General features: G+C 49.0%; 1 protein-coding gene across 2 annotated transcripts in view; it reads right to left on the bottom strand.

Moving 5' to 3' along the window:
• The window catches only part of PRPSAP1 (phosphoribosyl pyrophosphate synthetase associated protein 1), a 43,074-nt gene extending 31,068 nt beyond the window's left edge, over window positions 1-12,006 (bottom strand). Inside the window, exon 1 of one of the 2 annotated variants that reach the window (XM_006018304.3) lies at window positions 11,961-12,006. The gene's annotated coding sequence lies outside the window, so the exon portion shown is untranslated. Of the gene's footprint in view, window positions 1-11,861; window positions 11,881-11,960 lie in introns of those variants that run through there. The other variant, XM_025197480.1, reaches the window with a different exon arrangement.
• Window positions 12,007-12,012: the final 6 nt, after the last annotated feature.

Consider the following 12,012-nt stretch of genomic DNA (forward strand, 5'->3'; position numbering starts at 1 on the left):
GCAGGGGTGTTGATCTGTGCTCCCCCCCCCATACCCCTTCCCTCCCCTCCCCCCTTCCACCACAATGGACTTACTAGCTGGAGGCAGCTGTATTGGAAAGCGCCCGATACGCCGGTATCGGCTGAAATGCCTCCTTAAAAATCAGCTATTGGTATCAGCCCTCCAAATCTCTATTGGTGCACCCCTAATTTACTCGGCTTCCCAGGTAGGCTTTGCAGCACACAATGAGCTTCATTCTACTGCAGGTACACGGCTCTCACTACCTGAGCCAGCTAGGATACATCCACGTGACTTCTGTGGAGACAGAGTCTTTGCACCGTGGCTTCTAATTAGAGTGGGCAGTCTGCTATACCCAGTCAAGCTCCAATAAACCTGAATGGGTAACTCCTTGGCTATTTCACAGCAAGTAATTCCTTCATTTGAGAGCCCTGGACAGCATTAGTTTCCATTCTGCAGCCTGACAAGATCCTGCAGCTCTCCAAACCACAAATAGTGAGAAACCTTAACATCCCTGAGGTTTGGCTTTATTACCAGGCCACGGCCCTGACATCTAAGTCAAATGAGTGCAGAGAAATAAAAACAAAGCAAAAAACGCACAGAGAAGAAATGCCTCAATGCTTAAGCTTCTTCCTCCAGGATCATGCAGAAAAAGTCATATGAGCAGCTGGCTGGAGACACCTGCATTTGGATTTCATCAGCAAGCAATTCGATCTGTTTGTCTGCTGATGAGACAAGCACCCTGATGCCCCTGCCAACCACTGACTCAATGGCAGCAAAGCAGTCAGGCAACCTTTAATGTAGTCTAGCTGGAGAGATCTTAGTGAAGGACCTCATGGAAGATGGCAGATTCCACGCTGCATGGTGTAAAATAAGAAGAGGTCTGCAATGCTTTGAGAGGTCATATTGGCAAGACCCCAGCTCCACAGAGCAGGAAAGTATCAGGCTCCCAGACTTGACTTCAGAATCAATGGAGTAGGGGGCAGTGACTAAGTAGTAGCACCCTGAAAGAAGACAGGCTACAAGACAGGTCTCCCTCAACAAGCACAGGCCACTGAGACAACCTCCCATCTCATCAATGCTGTGGACAATGAAACAAGAGAAGGGTTAAGAGCAGGAGTGGGCATAATGCAGCCTGCGGGCCCAGGCCATTCTATTTGGCCTGCAGGGCACCTAAAAAGTTTAGAAAAATAATATTTATCTGCTCCTGGGTGATTTACATGCATTTGCATAGCATATCTAGAGGTGATTGCACCATAGCTCAAAGATGACAGGAGCCAGGGGCAGGAGGACCCAGGGAAAGCTGGCAGGACTCAGGAGTAAGGCTGGCCCAGCCCCGGCCCCTTCCCCCTCAACTGGAAGCCTCTGCTTGCCCCAGCTTTCACTGCACCACGTAGCCCTGGGCTGCATTGCTGGAGTGCAGGAGCACGGAGCCACACCAGTACCCCAGGGCCAGGAGTGTGTGTGTGTGTGTGTGTGTGTGTGTGTGTGTGTGTGTGTGTGTGTGTGTGTGTGTGTGTGTGTGTGTGTGTGTGTGTGTGTGTGTGTGTGTGTGTGTGTGTGTGTGTGTGTGGTGTAAGGGAGGCACAGAGTGTGTATTCATAGGGCTAGTCCCACAAGCGCACCCCACCATACACATGCACCCATACATACATGCAGACCCCCAACCCCACAAAACCCAGGCACCCTCCCCCACACATAGCCCCCCACAAATCCCATACCTACCCACACCCCACATAACCACACAAACCCATATTCTCCCCCCACAACCACACACCTATCCAAACCCCCCACAAAACCTCTCCCCACACACCCACAAACCTGTACCCACCCCTCTCCATGCATGCCCCCCCCCAGGGTATACAAGAGTAAGACTTCATTTTAAGCTATTGTATGATCACCTCTGTGTATACTACACAAACGCATGTAAATCAGGACAAAAACATTTTTTTAAATCAAATGAATGAATATTGTAGATGTTTGATTTTTAGAATATAATTTGGTATTTTTCTGGTTCTGAGATGGCAAAACCCCTCGCTGAAAGGAGTATTTCTGGGGGCAAGGGGAGGGACTTCTGGTAGCAAAAGTCAGGGGCTTGGGGGTAGGACTTCTGGTCCCAAGTTAGTAACCAGGGGGCAGGGCACCTGTCAAAGGATGAGGCAACCCATGCGGCCCTCCACAGCTTGCCAAAACTGAGTAAGCGGCCCTCTGCTGAAAATAACTGCCCGCCCCTAGTTAAGAGGCTACCAGAATTCAGCAGCTATTGGACTGCTCCAATCTGTTCACAAGTCCTAAAAAGCCCAAAACACTGATTGTGGATAAACAATGGAGGAACTAAAGGAGGATTTTCAAGGTAACTTTTAGCCACACCATTTTGTCTCTGCACCTTTGATTCAGGGGGCTGACAAACACTGGAGCCCACAGGATTCAAGCAGTTCAGACAAATCCAGGCCTTTGTTTAAAGGCAACAGATACAAAGCCCTCTAAATGGGTATGTGCATCTACATTACACCTTTTAGCGAGCCAGTTTCTCAGTGCTTACATGCAAGACCAAGACCTTAGCCTTCAAGGAAATACTGATAAAACCTTGATTTCATCGTTTCTAGGGTCAGAAGGGACCTGAACAGATCATCAAGTCCGCCCCCCTGCCATGGGCAGGAACGAGTGCTGGGATCATAAACCCCCAGCCAGATATCTATCCAGCCTCCTCTTGAAGACCCCCAAGGTAGGGGAGAGCACCACTTCCCTTGGGAGCCTATTCCAGAGTTTGGCAGCCCTAACCGTAAAGTAATGCCTCCTGATATCAAGCCTGAACCTGCTCTCAATCAATTTGTGGCCATTATTCCTTGTTATCCCAGGTGGTGCCCAGGGGAACAGAGCCTCACCTATTTTCTGCGGGTCCCCCCTGGTGAGTTTGTAGATGGCCACCAGATCCCCTCTCAGCCTTCTCTTGTGGAGGCTGAACAGGTTCAGGCCCTTCAGTCTATTTCATCAAGTCTCAAGTCTGACCCCCTGCCCTGGGCCAAAGTCGTTAACAGTTGCTTGATTCCTCCAAAAAAGAGGAGAATCACACTCCTTTTTGCAATGGTTGAATTCCACATGTGATCACAGACTGTCAAAGGGAAGCTGGTACAAAAGTCTGAGGTGGGACAGTGACAGTGATAAGTCCAGGGTGGGACAGAGATAAGTGACAATGCTAAGTATCTGATGGCTGCTTTCAAACTCACCAGTGCTATATTAATCTTGAGCGCTACTTCTATCCTCTCTTTCTTCTCATCCCTATTCCTCATCTGCCTTCTCTCCTCACATGGGTTTCCAGCCCCACAAGCCCTTTTTCAAAAGTGATGGAACTGTCTCGAGGACACATTCAGCTTTAACACTAACAGCTAAATGACATGAATGCGGGGCACTGGAGTTAGCTTGCAACAATATCCGTTTGCAAACCAGGGCTGGGCCGACACTAGAAAAGGTTGCCAACATATTTATTATTTATTTGTAGGCCAATGAATGCTCCTAGAGAGGGGATGCAGCCTACAGTGGCAGGCAGAGTCGTTTTCCTATTGCAGTATGCATCACTTCTCCAAGCAAAATAAGCGATACCAACAAAAGCCTTTTTGGGCTAGTATACTTTTGATTACAGCAGGAAGAAAAATCCTGTCCAGCAAACAGTCGTTGCTAAATTAGCAGATGACCGCTTCTAGCATCAATCCTGTCTCAGGTTCAACCATTTTTGTGCCATGTGACAAGCTCTCTTTTCAACCAGAGATAGAAGCTGTGTTTTATTAAATAAAACAAAGCAGGAACATTCGGCGTCACGCAAGTCACAAAAATAAATGTGAAAGACTAGGTACAACATGCCCCCAGTGTATTATTTAGCACTGGGCCCAGGTGTCAAAGGGCCTGTAATACCACCTCAGCCATGGTCATGGTGTATTTTTGGAAAGGTGCTGAATCACCTTACTTTACAAGATACTTCACTAAAAATCCAGCCACCCATTCCCAGTGCAACCACCAAACTATTAATCAGCTTTTAACTGGTCTGTCAGTCAGGTTCTGAAATGCACCTCGCTGGAGGTGTTGTCCAGAGAAGGAAATTTAACTCTAGGTAGACCTGAGAAGCACACTACAGGCTATTTTTAATTATTTAAAAAGATCACGGGGTAGTTTATCCAAATCTGCATTCCAATACAAGATTTGATTTAACATTTGCAACATCAAATCTTAACAGCAACAAATTACCAAAAGTTAATTTCTTTCTGATTATGGATTTCAGAAACCAAGTTGGGGGAGGAGGGAAGAAAGATCATGTTGTGCTATAATATTGTAGGAGATGTGACTGGGTTATGTGAGAAGCTGTTTATGAGAAAGATCTCTGTGGGAGTCTCTCAAGACAAGAGCAAGACCCACAAGGTGACGTCCAGTCACTTAGGAGTTATTTTTTGCTGGCCCTGAAACTCAAGTCAAAATTCAGTGATAAAAATCGAAGCAACACTGAAGACCATGCAACAAGCTGATGTGAATTCAAACACTACAGTCAGAGCACCTCCTGGCCGGATGGTAATGAACTCCCTATCAACAATGAAAAGACTCTCCTTTTTCATCCCATTTTCAGTAGCTTGTAGTTGAAAACACTCAGGGATAAGGAGTACTGCTTACTTTTAGGGACAGGCTCATTTGCTCTGCCCTTCAGGCTGCCCAGCTCCATCTCCCACACCTTTGTTCAGATGACCCATCTTAGAACCTCCTTCCCCACTGATGTAAGGAAGATTATAACTGGGGTCAGCTCACCAGCCCAGGTCTCGATGATGGCTCTTCTTCAGGGAATTCAGTTCAGCAGCCTACTCCAACTCCCCCCACCCTCTCCCGGCCACAACATGAAACCTCTGTCGCTCAGCTCCATGGAGCAGGGAAGGAGATATGCACTGTAATCCAGTTAGCTCCCTATTGCACGGAAAGCCAGAGACCAAGAAGTCAGCTGTAGGCAGTTCCCACAAGAGTAAGTGCGCACGCGCGCACACACGTGCACATGCAGGCTGAAGTGTTGCTTGTAGCTATGATGGTCCAGGAAATGTATGAGGCAAAGACTTTCCTAGTGATATCTTTTACTGGACAAACTGCATAACTGGGAGGGATGTTTTGGGTCACAAAGTGCCCTTCCCCAGGCATCTGGCTGCAACAAATGGCACATTTTTCAAGATGCCTTATTGATTTCTACAGCCGCAAAATTTGAATTCACAGGATTTAGGTGGCAAAGGATGGACTATGGTTGGTTCCTACTAGGGGTGTGTGAAGCGGGCCCTATTCGATTTGGCTCGAATCAGAGACAATGATTCGCTTCGTTGATTTGGATCACTGTCCCCCATTCGATTCGGCCGAATCCGAATCTGAAGATTCGATGCTGATTCGGCCACAGACACAGCTTTAAGTGTTTTTTCTATATACCTCAAGGTACCAGGTGCAGCTCCTGAATGCTGTGATGCTGGGGCACATGGAGCGTCCCAAAGGAGTGTGGGGGGGCCCTCCATGTGCTCAGTGGCAACCCAGAAGTGGACTGGAAGTACTTGGCTTGTGCTAGCAAAGGTTTAGGTCTTCTTCCCAACCAACCCCAACCCCAAATACCTCTGAAGAGCTGAATTGTGGAGCATAACTCTGCCATGTGGGATACATTTGGTGCCACTGCAGAATACATCCAACCCTTTCTAGATACACAGAAGGTGTTTCATGTTAGCAGCATAACAAGCTGTTCTCTGTGCCTCCCTCCCACTGCTCCCCGTCAACATCCTCACTTGCTGTGCGCCACTCACAATTTACACTGTAAACTCTCAATGACAAGATGTGCGTCTTGCTTCATCTTTCGGGGAAGCATCTGGCACAGTTCTGCACACTATAACCAGTAACACATGACACAGAAGCCATTATGGACCCCGCTGGACAAGACCTCATCTAGATGGCCAGGCCAAGCAGCACAGAGCCTTGCTACCCTGAATATGCAGCACCAGGTTGGAGTTTTCTGGTTTATTTATCCTCCATAACGAAGTACACAAAAGCGTGGGTAGGTTTCTCTGCTGCATACTCTTCTTCCACTCTGCGACAAACCCAAAATATATTATCTCTCAACATGATTCACACTGAGGCTTGAATGCAAGCAAAGATTAATTTAAACAGAAAATGTTGTTTAAACCTGATATACATTTTTATTCTGGCGCTGGCGTCCCAGTAACAGTGCTCTTTCCTTTAGTGCATCTTCTGTGAATATACCAAAAGTGTGGTGGGTTGTTTAGAATGGGCCAAAGTGCTACAGACTCTAGACTAGGTTTGGTCTTGAAGTGCAGTGACAGCGTCCTTGAACATGAGCAGCAGAGGGCAAGGAAAGCCAGAGCCTGAGTTTGAATGGCTTCCAAGACTGAAGTGAATTCTTGAATACAGATTATAGCCGTTCCTCCTAGTGCAAGAACTGCAAGTCTAGTTTGATTTCTCTCTTGATTTTGAATAGGAGGGGGAGATAAATAGGAATTAATGCTTCTTTCCTCCCCTCCAGATACGGTTTCACAGCATCAGGTCAAATGCTTACATAACTCCTACTCTCTTGAGAACACAATTCTGCACCCTCTCCACCAACACGGCCACAGATTTGAGCAATAAACCTCGCGGGAGGCACTTAGCACTTGGAATTAATCAGCTAGACCAGCTTTCTGGAGGCATCACTCGTTCCAGTCACTAGGAGAATGAGGCATTAGAGCCAGCAGTAAGTATTGTGCAGGTTTTCCCCTGTTCTTACTAATCCATTAGGCATGAGTGGCTCTCCCTGACCTTAGCGCTAGTGAGTGTAAAAATATTATGCAAACAAGGAGGATGACTGGTTCCATCCAACCACCCAGAAACTCTCTCTCAAGGTGCCTCAAGCCCTGTGCTAGACTCTTCAATGTCAATATTCAAGCTAAGAACCATCTTGCACTCACTTTACCTTTTCCCCTGACGCGGTCTGCTAGCCTTCAGCTATCCATTTACCTCCTTAAGCCCAACAGCTCCAATACAATTCCAGGGACTTGAAGAATGTAAGTTTATCCCAGGATGTGAAGATTCACTGAAGCAGGGGTGTCACTCACCTCCTGCCTTGGACTGGATCTGGACTGTGGGGCTCCTGCTCCCAGTACATGCCGCCGTGTCCCCCATGCTAAAGCTGGAGCTGCTGTTGCCAACCTGTGCTTCATGCCAAGGTGGCAGCTCTGTCTCTGGAGCAGAGCCCATGGCAGCAACAGCTCTGGCTCTGAGCCTGGCACAGGGCACGTGGCAGTGCCAGCTGGAGGGTGACCAGGAGTCTCATCCCTCACTCACCCTCCTGCTACCACCGGGGACCAAGGGCCTTAGATTTTGTGGGAGTCCATGCCCCTCACCAGACCCCACAACTTGGTGTGGTCCATCGGTAGCTTGACAGGCTGGATAACAGCAGCTGTGCAAGCTGGATCCAGCCTGCAAGCCATATGCTCAACACTCCTGCACTAAAGAAAGAAGTGACAGTCCCGTTCCCCACGGCTTCCCATAACCCCACAAAAAAATACAGCAAACGAAGCCAGAAGGAAAAAGTCTGAGAGGATGATCTTCTGTCCTCACTCCCCCCGACATCACTCTCTCTGTTTTTCTCTGCATTTTGCCAAAAGGTCCCAACAGGGAGGCAATGCTGTTGCTTTGTGCTGGAACATTAATACTGCCTCTCAGCTAAAGGGGGTTGCTACAAAATTTCACGGGGCACTGGCTCTTCCCAGAAACAGCACATACTGCTCGCTACCCCCCCGATGGAAAGAACAGAGCTCGACAGTCTCCATCCTTTCCCTATTAGCCCATGTTGTTTATGCTCACAGTCTTCCTTCTATCTTTAGATCACTGTCTCTTTTCATGCTGCAAGCCAACTAAAGGCCTGGGATGTACACATGCTTACAGCTACCATTAACTCATTGCAAACATCACATTCCAGAACATGCTGACATGCCAGAGCATGAGAGGCATTAGCTAACTTCAATCACCTACCCTCTCAACTGAGAAAGTAGCAAGTGATGTGTAACGTGTCATGTCCTCCACGCTAATTCCATTAGGCAGTCAGAGAACAGGATCCAATTGTGTCTCTGGGACCCCGGCACATGTGAATGGCAGGAGGTGTGATCCTACAATTGGGGATCAGATCCCAATTGCATCCTTTCTACTTACCAGCCTGGGATCACTGCATCAGCAAGGTAAAAGTTGAGTGTCCACAGGTCCAGGGCCAGGGCTGACAATCAGCTTCAATTTAATGTGTTATACAAACCAGTCATAAAAACATTCTACATCATATGAAGAACACTTTTATGGCTGGTTTGCCATTTTAAGGCATGTTAAGTTGAGTGCAAATGTAGCACCCTTACCATTTCTGCCATAATTAACATGTTAACACCTGACATACAGTCTTCAGATGTGCTGCTCCCATTCTCTACGTTTCAAGGGAGACAAAAGCACAAATACACATGCATTGATCTGATCTTTGTGGCTTCTCACAGGCAATTGTAAGGTTTTAAAGTTCACAGGTTGAGAAGAACATATTACCTGGCTCAGTACTGATCTGGAGCCATCGCAATTAACTCTCCCTCCGACCACTTTTCTAGGCCAGGAGTGAAGGGATGGGAGGGGAATGCATGCTCTACATGAAAGAATCCAGCATTAGATGGTGAACTTGTCCTTAAGCCTGCTCCACCTCTTATAAAAGGTGCACCCGACACCCCCAGCAGAGCATGTGCCAGGATGTTATTAGACCGAGCGTGAAGCTAACTCATACACCTTTTGCTACCTGAAAAAGCAAGGTAGTGGTTAGACACATGCTAGCATAGTCCCTCAACCTACCGGAGAAAGTCAGTGCATAGTGGGTAAGTCAGATGACTGTTTAAAACACCTGCTAAGTACCCAGATCCTATATTCTCTCTCTATATCATTATAATCCCCCACCACTACCTTGCTTAAAGAACTTCATGTCTTTAGATCGCAACAAGCTTTTCACAGCTCTATATCACTAACCCCCAACCTTAAAGAGGAGGAAACTGTGTTTAGGCTTTGAGAATTTCAGTAAGGACCCTAATATTTTCCACCTTTCTAACTGAACATCTAATTTGGAGGCAGCACAACAAAGACATGGCTTTTTTTTTTAAAAAAGGGTCCCTCCTGAAGAACAGCTGGCAGGTCACTTCCTGGACTTTGCTGCCATTTATCAACAAAATGCGACTGGAAGCCAGGGAGCAGATTACAATCATGTATTGTGTCTAGGGACACCTGCCTTCCCATATGCAAAAACAGAATTCCAATCATATTTAAAGTCTCACATCTATCACTGTTTGATCCAATTAAAGAGGAAAGCCCCTGAGAATTAACTTGATAAGGCTGTTATGCTATATAGACTCAGCACCCTGTCAGCTGACCTTTGGAAGCAGAGGCGCTGGAGAAGCCAAGCCAGATTCTCTCTCGCTCCATCTTCCAGAGGGCAATTTATTTAGAAAACAAAAGCCCAGAGGATTTGAGAAGGAAGGTCAGGCATTCATATGGGGAACATTTTACAAATTACTTCCTCATCCTCCAGGAACTGTTTGCTGTTTACTCTGTTGAAGCAAGAGATTTTTAAGGCAAGGGGGATAGACCGCATGAAAGCACAGGCCAGCTGTTGCGCTAAAATAAAGTTTACAAGAACATGCTCCCTCGCGCGCACACATGGAAAAAGCTGTGCAATGCTGTGCAACACTCGTCTTCAGAGCTGTGCAATGCTGTATTTAAAAATCCTGGAAACAGCTTTGTGAAGACAAGTAGTTACATTTCCAGCAGTTGATCCAGGTTTTGCACATTTTGCTTTTTCTTTTCAAATAAAGTACCTGCATACGCCTATTTACGTATATCCCCTTCACCCTGCAACACGAACATCTACTGCACTAATGACACCTAAAGCCTGTTCCCCTTCAAAGCCTTACCCTTCAAACAAATTACACATTACATTTAAAGGAGATTATCAGTGTTAAGTGGAAAACCCAACAGTTACCAAGACAGCTAGACAAGGCACTCAAATAGCAGAGGTAAATTCATAGCACCCCTGCTTTTTGCAACATTTCTGTCCTATACACTTCCTTACAACAAATGCTGCAGTACGGATGACATCTGAACATCAGTAATCTTGGTGATTTGTTCACAATAGGGAACACAGAGGTCTCCCCATGTTGAGTTGCTGACTCTGAACTACATCTATGCATCCTTTCACAGCATCTGATGAAGTGAGCTTTATCTCACCGAAGAGTGTATTTAGACGCACACTTTGGTTAGCCTATAAAGTGCAAACCTGCCCTGCCTCCTACAGAACAGAGCCCAAGAGCAGAAGCCAAAACCAAAGTCAGGATGGTTGCGTCTAGACAAGTGCAGGCAAGCAGTTTGTTTCCCTGGGGACAAGCAGCCACGGCACATCTCGTGCTGCTGCTACTTGTCCCTGGGGAACACCTGTGCCCCACATGCTCTGCTGTGCAGCAGGTTACCCCAGGTGGGATAGGGGAGGCTGGGGCCAGCAACTGTGCGCCTTACCTGGGGTCCCAGGGGCCTCGGGGAGCTGCAGCCACAGCACTCCTGCAGCCGGGAGCCTGGCTGGCAACCAGAGCACGGCCAGACCCCAGTTTTGGGCAGTGCACGCTGCCACCATGTGTGCCACCCTGCTTTTTTTTGGCATGGTTTTTTTTGACCCCGGGACCTCCTGGGATCAAACCCCCACTGCTCAGTGCAGGGAAAGCCTGCACATGCGATGTGTGGCACCGCAGACAGGTCTGTAGCGCTACATACCGCACATCTGCACTCGTCTGGACGCGGCCTTTGAGGCTGACAACAGCAGTTTGCTCTGCTCGTAGGGAAGCCCCTTTTAGATCCCACTCATTGGTCCCCTTTGAGCCGATTCCATTCAAGGCAAAGGACCAAAAGACAAGGATGTTACAGCGCTGTCCTGGGCTGGAAAGGAAAATACCCTGCATTTTGTGGCTGGCTCTTGAATACGGCTCCTACGGCAAAACACGACTTACAATTAAGGTCAGGCTCCCATTAGAAACGTGGGCTGAAGGGAGCAGCAGACTCCCGTGTCCCTGAACTAACCCGGTCTCCCTCCTCGCCACCCTGCGCTCCCCGCTCCAGCCTGGCCGCGGGAGCTGGACCAGCCGCCCGTGGGCAAGCGCTGAAAAGCAGGTGCCCCTAGAAAGGAGGTTCGAGGGGGCCCCGGGGAGGCCCCGTGCCTCCGATCTGGGGCAGACGCGACGGGGAGGGGGTCTCTGCGGTCTGAGCTCCGGGCGCGTTTACACGGGAGCGTGAAACTGGTGCAGACTCCAGGACAGCGACACCACGGGGTCCTTGCTCCACATTAAGGGGTGTTTACACGACATCCTGAAACTGAGAGGACTCGGGGACCGTGACACACAACGGGGCCCTGCTCCGGATCGAGGGGGCGTTTACACGGGAAGCGTAACACGGAAGAGGACTGCAGGGGAGCGACCCCAAAGGCTCCCTGCTCCGGACGGGGAGGGCGTTTACACGGGGGGGGGCGCACCTACCACGGCCCCCAGGCAGGTGAAGCGAGAGGTCCCTACTCCGGATTAAGGGCCGTTCCCACGGGAGCCCAAAACGGAGCGGGACTCGAGCAAACCGCGGCTCCAGGCTGCGGCGTGTTCACACAGGAGCAGGAAACGAGGAGGACTCAGACGGGGCCCTGCTCCGGAGTGGGGGGGGGGGGGGGGACGGCAAGCGGGGGCGCGGAGCAGGAAACTAGCGCAGACTCCGGCAACCCAACAGTCCTTGCTCCGGATTCAGGGACGTTCACACCACAACACACACACCTCTGCTCCGGACTAAGGGGCCTCCACATGAAGCCGCCGCCTCCCGCCCCCGGGGCCCCGCTCCGGATCCAGGAGCGTTCACACGGGCCGGGCACTTACTCCGTGATGCGCCGCGCCAGCTCGGTGCCGGCGGCCGTGGAGTTGGCGGAGA

This window comes from Alligator sinensis, unplaced genomic scaffold, assembly GCF_000455745.1.
Source record: "Alligator sinensis unplaced genomic scaffold, ASM45574v1 scaffold400_1, whole genome shotgun sequence".
NCBI classification, from domain to species: Eukaryota; Metazoa; Chordata; order Crocodylia; family Alligatoridae; genus Alligator; species Alligator sinensis.